Genomic DNA, 8658 nt, shown 5'->3' with positions numbered 1-8658 from the left:
GGGTGTGGTCATCTATGAACATTTGAACATCTTGGCCATGTTCTGTTATAATCTCCACCCGGCAAAGCTAGAAGAGGTCTGGCCACCCCTCATAGCCTGGTTCCTCTTTAGGTTTCTTCCTAGGTTCTGGCCTTTCTAGGGAGTTTGTCCTAGCCACCGTGCTTCTACACATGCATTGCTTGCTGTTTGGGGTTTTAGGCTGGGTTTCTGTACAGCACTTTGAGATATCAGCTGATGTAAGAAGGGCTTTATAAATACATTTGATTTGATTTGTTACCTAATAAATGTCTGACTCTCCGTACCTGCTTCTCCTGTCCGGCGTCAGTCCTTACAGTTTGCAACTGTTGGATGAATGATTACACGCTAGGTCAGCAAGATGCAGGCAAGAGTGTGCAAGGCGGTATTGAATGTGTCACTGTCTGTCCATGTGTCACTGTCACCTCAAATCTTTCTCTCGAGCTGTGTGCACCTATATTGAATTCATAGGCTAGGTAGTAGGAACCTCATGATGGGTATAGGGAAAATGCAAGTAATATTTAGTAGCCTAAACCAATCTATGTTAAACTGGGTGAATGGAATATGAATGACAGTCATCCAATATGCTGTAACAGAAATAAGGCCATGCTCATAATAAAACATAATCATCCTCCCTCATCTTAAATGGCACCGACCGCCACTGTTTAGTTCAGTCAGTGGTCCATGTCACTGTCTCTTCCCCCTGGCTGAACATCTGGTGACAGTGCTGGTCTATTCTGGGACAAGCAGAACCACCCAGCCCTGTCTATGTAAATCTCAGTTTCACTCCTACAGCTCCCAGTCTACCAGTTGACCAGTTTCACTCCCTGATATACCCTGGACTTGGACTGATGTGAGGGAGGTGACTGATTTGATCCTCTATGGCGGATTCAGGGAGGGACACATAACAGATAAGGCACCAAGTAATTAATGACAGATAAAAAATAATTATACTTCACGATGATAGTGTGTAGTGTATGTCTCTATGTAAATGTGTCTCATGTTTGAGCCCAGCATCCTGTCTCATTCACAGATCTAACAGCTCATGAAAAGGGTTAATACATGCTAGTTGATCACATCAATAGCTGGTTGTGAAGTGCATGTAGGGATTTGGTTTGAGGGGCTGATGATGATTTAACATCACTTTTCTTTTACTTCTGTAGATCTTACTCTGCATATGGACTGGTAATGTGTTTCAAAACGTCTAATAACTTTCATACACACTTCCAGTTCATTACCAATATAACAAGATACAACCATGATGATGATATTAATGATGATGATGATGAGGACGATAATGAGGACGTTGGAGAACGTGTGATTTGTATCATGCGTTCTAACCATTTTCAAAGTTGACCTGCTCAGTGTTCCATGTCACTGTCTCTTCCTGCAGTAGGTCCCAGCTGTAGCAGTACTGTCACTGTGCAGTCTGACTGAGGGAGGTTTTTGTACGACTTCAGACAGTATTCCCTGCAATGCTTCTGCTGTTAATTCCTGAAGACCCAAAAACCTTTCAGCTGCAGATACAATTATGTCCAGTTACTTGGATTTCTTGTTCGTTTGGGCAGTACAATTTATCACCTGCACAATAAATGCCTCAAAATCCACCTTCTCAGGATCAGTGTATCAGGATCCTTCAAGGACATTCTCAGGCTCTGGGGCATCCACTGCCATAGGTTCCCCAGCTCAACTCCTACAACTATTTCCACCTCCTCTGTGTAAGAGACCTGTTGAAGAGGTTTGTGTGAGCAGCAGCATTTTAAAGGTTGGGGCTGATTGTCCAGGCAATCATGGCCCTGATTGGTAAACTAGATTTAACTGGGCTAAATTAGAGTCTGGCAAGGTGCTGGAAGGTTCTAGCAGGAGAGTGGTCTTGCTCTTGACCGAACCTCACGTTGTTTTACGGGCTTATAACTTTGTTATACCATCTCAATAAACATGGTTGAATCTTTGCTTGAAATTCACTTCCTGACAGAGGGATCTTACAGAGACTGGGGTTTTTGTTCTGAAATGATGTGAGACACTTGTTGCACAGAGTCCATTCAACGTATTATGTGACATGTAAAGGCAATGTTTACATATGAACTACAGCAACATAAGAGGAATACTAATGCAATCTGGACATATGGGTGTTATCACTTAAGGAATGATTTAACATGAAGGTGGATGAGTTGACATTACTGTCAGCATCACTGATATATTTATCTCAGTGTATTTCAGTTCAGTCAGAGTTCCATGTGACTGTCTCTTCATCATCAGCACCTCCAGTCACACTCAACTAGTGCAGTTACTGTGAAATCTGAGAGAGGTTTTTGTACGGCTCAATATCACTGTGTGAACACATTCCCACAGTGGTAACTGACAGTAGTAATCTCCTGCATCTTCAGCCTGGATCCACTGCCACTGAATCTAGATGGAGTCCCAGAAATAAGAGTACTTCCTCGATAAATAAGGAGACCATTTGTCCTGGGAGAACAGTTTCCACTGAAGGAGTCTGAAGGAGTCTGAGTCACAGTGATCTGTCCTCTGGATTCTGAATAGAATAAAAACATATATTACATATACTAATCAATAGATATGAAAACAAATATTAACATGAATATACTGTATGTTATACCTTCATGTAGATTCAAATATTTTTCAACAATACATTCTGATAATGTTAACTTTGAAAGCAGAAGGCAAGTGTCCAGATGAAGATGGTGATAAAAGTCATGGTTGTTGTGGGTTCTGTTGTCATGAAGAACAGCTCTCAGTCATCAAGTGTTAAACTCACAGGAATATAAATACTATTAGAGCACTGAAGCATGTGCTGCTGTATTTGAAGAGCTCTTCTTCTTTCTGGATTGGGTTGGAGGATTGCATTCAATTTAAGGGTGTATAAACTGCCACCTACTGTACTAAATTGTGAGGCCATCTTCATTAGATTACCTTTATTATTCCTGTTCCTAAAAGGAAAAACTTACACACCAACTAACCCTACACCTACATACCACTATTTTATAAAAACACTGTCCCATGAACTCTTCTGCAGTAATATCTCGTACACTCAGGTACTTCCCTTCAGCTACCACCTACATATTAAAACCCACTACCATTTTCCACTACTTTGACCCTATCTGCTCCTGCTCCTGCACCATGCCAATGGCCTGGCATGACGGGACACCACCCCTCAACACACCCTGTAACTCTTCTGAAGTGGGCATCCTGAGTGGCACAGCGGTCTAAGACACTGCATCGCAGGTTTCTGAGGCACTGCATCGCAGCTGTCTACGGCACTGCATCACAGTGCTTGAGGTGTCACTTCAGACCTGGGTTTGATCCCAGGCTGTGTCACAGCTGGCCGTGACTGTGAGACCCATGAGGCGGCGCACAATTGGACCACTGTTGTCCGGGTTAGGGGAGGGTTTGGCCAGCCGGGATTTCCTTGATTTAGAATGTATTTATATAGAATGTATTTATTTAGAATGTATTTATACAAAATGTATTTATATAGAATGTATTTATTTAGAATGTATTTATATAGAATGTATTTATATAGAATGTATGTATTTATATAGAATGTATTTATTTAGAATGTATTTATATAGAATGTTTTTATATAGAATGTATTTATTTAGAATGTATTTATATAGAATGTATCTATTTAGAAGTCCTTTAATATTTATTTAGTCCTATCGTGTGCTGTGTTTTGGTTTCTTTCTTATTTACTTATTTGATTGACTTCCTTTGAATTAGTTAACGCCTTTTGAGTGCTCTTCTCGTTGAGTGAATGAGGGAAGGAGTGTGTTAGTTAGGGACCTGAACCACAACCCCCACACCTGAGGAGTATTGGGGTTAATGAGCTGCCCTGCACAAAGGCAGCTCAGACAATGTTCAGGACATTCAAGCCAGCAACGGGAGAGGATAGGTGCCCCAGACTGTGGCTACATCACTGCTGTGTCTGGAGAGAAGAAACCAGATGAGTGTGACACTGCTCGGGAAGAGCCGAACAGAACGTGATGACACATTGGTGTGGCTAGCTTCAGGGTTAATCGAACAGTGTGTCAAGAAGTGGTGTGGCTTCGCAGGGTTGTGTTTTGGAGGACGCATGGCTCTCAACCTTTGACTCTCCCGAGTCCATAGGGGAGTTGCAGCGATCGGACAAGACTGTAACTACCAATTGGATATCACAAAATTAGGGACAACAAATATAATAGTAACTCTTCTGAAGTTTACTCTCGTATACCCAAGTACTTCTCTGCAGCTGCCACCACAAAATATTTTCTCTGTGATTTACGTTCCATTTCTGCGGTATAGTTGACAACCATTGCTATGAACGCTAAGAAGACAACCTTACTAAAGCATAACTCACATGTTGCCTTATCCCTCTGTGCTGGCACACATCCTCTATTCTCAGGATACCTCACATATTGTATTATACTAGTAATGCAGTACTATGAGTCCCTACTGCATTATACTAGTAATTCAGTACTATGATTCCCTTCTGCATTACACTAGTAGTTCAGTTCTATCAGTCCCTGTGGGTGTGGTCATCTATGAACATTTGAACATCTTGGCCATGTTCTCTTATAATCTCCACCCGGCACAGCCAGAAGAGGTCTTGCCACCCCTCATAGCCTGGTTCCTCTTTAGGTTTCTTCCTAGGTTCTGGCCTTTCTAGGGAGTTTTTCCTAGCCACCGTGCTTCTACACCTGCATTGCTTGCTGTTTGGAGTGTTAAAATGGGTTTCTGTACAGCACTTTGAGATATCAGCTGATGTAAGAAGGGCTTTATAAATACATTTGATTTGATTTGTTCCCTAATAAATGTTTGACTCTCCGTACCTGCTTCTCCTGTCCGGCGTCAGTCCTTACAGTTTGCAACTGTTGGACTAATGATTGCACGCTAGGTCAGCTAGATGCAGGCAAGAGTGTGCAAGGCGGTATTGAATGTGTCACTGTCACCTCAAATCTTTCTCTCGAGCTGTGTGCACCTATATTGAATTCATAGGCTAGGTGGTTGGGAACCTCATGATGGGTATAGGGAAAATGCAAGTAATATTTAGTAGCCTAAACCAATCTATGTTAAACTGGGTGAATGGAATATCAATGACAGTCATCCAATATGCTGTAACAGAAATAAGGCCATGCTCATAATAAAACATAATCATCCTCCCTCATCTTAAATGGCACCGACCGCCACTGTTTAGTTCAGTCAGTGGTCCATGTCACTGTCTCTTCCCCCTGGCTGAACATCTGGTGACAGTGCTGGTCTATTCTGGGACAAGCAGAACCACCCAGCCCTGTCTATGTAAATCTCAGTTTCACTCCTACAGCTCCCAGTCTACCAGTTGACCAGTTTCACTCCCTGATATACCCTGGACTTGGACTGATGTGAGGGAGGTGACTGATTTGATCCTCTATGGCGGATTCAGGGAGGGACACATAACAGATAAGGCACCAAGTAATTAATGACAGATAAAAAATAATTATACTTCACGATGATAGTGTGTAGTGTATGTCTCTATGTAAATGTGTCTCATGTTTGAGCCCAGCATCCTGTCTCATTCACAGATCTAACAGCTCATGAAAAGGGTTAATACATGCTAGTTGATCACATCAATAGCTGGTTGTGAAGTGCATGTAGGGATTTGGTTTGAGGGGCTGATGATGATTTAACATCACTTTTCTTTTACTTCTGTAGATCTTACTCTGCATATGGACTGGTAATGTGTTTCAAAACGTCTAATAACTTTCATACACACTTCCAGTTCATTACCAATATAACAAGATACAACCATGATGATGATATTAATGATGATGATGATGAGGACGATAATGAGGACGTTGGAGAACGTGTGATTTGTATCATGCGTTCTAACCATTTTCAAAGTTGACCTGCTCAGTGTTCCATGTCACTGTCTCTTCCTGCAGTAGGTCCCAGCTGTAGCAGTACTGTCACTGTGCAGTCTGACTGAGGGAGGTTTTTGTACGACTTCAGACAGTATTCCCTGCAATGCTTCGGCTGTTAATTCCTGAAGACCCAAAAACCTTTCAGCTGCAGATACAATTATGTCCAGTTACTTGGATTTCTTGTTCGTTTGGGCACAATTTACAATTTATCACCTGCACAATAAATGCCTCAAAATCCACCTTTTCAGGATCAGTGTATCAGGATCTTTCAAGGACATTCTCAGGCTCTGGGGCAGCAGGCTAGCCTAGTGGTTAGAGCTTTGGACTAGTAACCGAAAGGTTGCAAGTTCAAATCCCTGAGCTGACAAGGTACAAATCTGTTGTTCTGCCCCTGGACAGGCAGTTAACCCACTGTTCCTAGGCCGTCATTGAAAATAAGAATTTGTTCTTAACTGACTTGCCTAGTTAAATAAAGGTTTAAAAAAAAGAAAAGGAAAAAAAAATCCACTGCCATAGGTTCCTCAGCTCAACTTCTACAACTATTTCCACCTCCTCTGTGTAAGAGACCTGTTGAAGAGGTTTGTGTGAGCAGCAGCATTTTAAAGGTTGGGGCTGATTGTCCAGGCAATCATGGCCCTGATTGGTAAACTAGGTTTAACTGGGCTAAATTAGAGTCTGGCAAGGTGCTGGAAGGTTCTAGCAGGAGAGTGGTCTTGCTCTTGACTGAACCTCACGTTGTTTTTTGGGCTTATAACTTTGTTATACCATCTCAATAAACATGGTTGAATCTTTGCTTGAAATTCACTTCCTGACAGAGGGATCTTACAGAGACTGGGGCTTTTGTTCTGAAATGATGTGAGACACTTGTTGTTGCACAGAGTCCATTCAACGTATTATGTGACATGTAAAGGCAATGTTTACATATGAACTACAGCAACATAAGAGGAATACTAATGCAATCTGGACATATGGGTGTTATCACTTAAGGAATGATTTAACATGAAGGTGGATGAGTTGACATTACTGTCAGCATCACTGATATATTTATCTCAGTGTATTTCAGTTCAGTCAGAGTTCCATGTCACTGTCTCTTCCCCCTCAGCACCTCCAGTCACACTCAACTAGTGCAGTTACTGTGAAATCTGAGAGAGTTTTTGTACGGCTCTATATCACTGTGTGAACACATTCCCACAGTGGTAACTGACAGTAGTAATCTCCTGCATCTTCAGCCTGGACTCCACTGATGGTCAGAGTGAAGTCACTCCCAGATCCACTGCCACTGAATCTAGATGGAGTCCCAGAAATAAGAGTACTTCCTCGATAAATAAGGAGACCATCTGTCCTGGGAGAACATTTTCCACTGAAGGAGTCTGTGTCACAGTGTTCTGTCCTCTGGATTCTGAATAGAATAAAAACATTTCTATCCCAAAAATATTACATAATAATCTATAGTTATGAAAATAAATATTAACATGAATATACTGTTTGTCATACCTTTGTGGAGATTCAATTCTTTTTCAACAATAAATTCTGATAATGTTAACTTTGAAAGCAGAAGGCAAGTGTTGTCACGATCGTTGGAAGCATACTCGGACCAACGTGCAGCGTGATCTGGGTTCCACATCTTTTCTATTTAAAGTAAGTGAACCACACAACAAAACAATAAAGAATAAACGTGCCGATGATCGAGTGCTAACATGCAACTAAACGTAAACAATATCCCACCAACACAGATGGGAAAAATGCTACTTAAATATGATCCCCAATTAGAGACAACGATTACCAGCTGCCTCTAGTTGGGAATCATACAAATCACTAACATAGAAATACTAAACTAGAACCCCATATAGAAAATATAAACTAGAATAACCCCCAGTCACGCCCTGACCTACTATACCATAGATAATCAAAGGCTCTCTATGGTCAGGGTGTGACAAGTGTCCAGATGAAGATGGTGATAAATGTCATGGTTGTTGTGGGTTCTGTTGTCATGAAAAACAGCTCTCAGTCATGAAGTGTTAAACTCACAGGGCTATAAACACTCCCAGAGCACTGAAGCATGTGCTGCCAATGCAAATGTCCTCTCTTTGCAAACGTACTATTCCTGTTCCTAAAAGGAAAAAACTTACACACCTACTAACCCTTGTCATGTCTTATCATGTTATGTCTTGTTCCTGTTCTTTCTCTTCACTCTGTCTCCCTCTGCTGGTCGTTTTAGGTTACCTTCTCTTTCTCTCCTTCTCCAGCTGTTCCTCATCTCCTCTAACTACCTCGTTCACCCTTTTCCCACCTGTTCCCTTTTTCCCTCTGATTAGGTCTCTATTTCTCTCTCTGTTCCTGCTTCTTTCTTTGTCAGATTCTCGTTTGAGTTTCTCATGCCAGAAACAAACTATCGTCTCGTTTGCTTCACCCTTATCCTGTCCCGTCCTGTCGGAATCCGCCTGGCAAGTGCATCCTGTACTCAGCTAACTGTCTTGTCGTTTGTACTGTGTCCAGTTCATCTGAGGCTACGTGAGATCAGGTACCACTGTTCCTCTACGACCCGCGCCTACCCAGAGAGACCTGCAGCCTGTCGCCGCTAACCCAGCTATTCTCCTCTGCTGCTAAGAAGGGGGCTCTTTTGTAATTATCAGAAGGACTTTTTGTTTCATTTGTCGCCCTCTCTGCGGGTTGTCTATTTTTCCATTATCTACATCTGAAGAGGATCTATGTCTTCCCTGTGTTTACATTAAAGGACTCTGTTTTTGTT

The sequence above is a fragment of the Oncorhynchus mykiss genome, chromosome 21 (assembly GCF_013265735.2).
Source record: "Oncorhynchus mykiss isolate Arlee chromosome 21, USDA_OmykA_1.1, whole genome shotgun sequence".
NCBI lineage: Eukaryota > Metazoa > Chordata > Actinopteri > Salmoniformes > Salmonidae > Oncorhynchus > Oncorhynchus mykiss.
Note: the sequence above shows the minus strand (reverse complement) of the source record.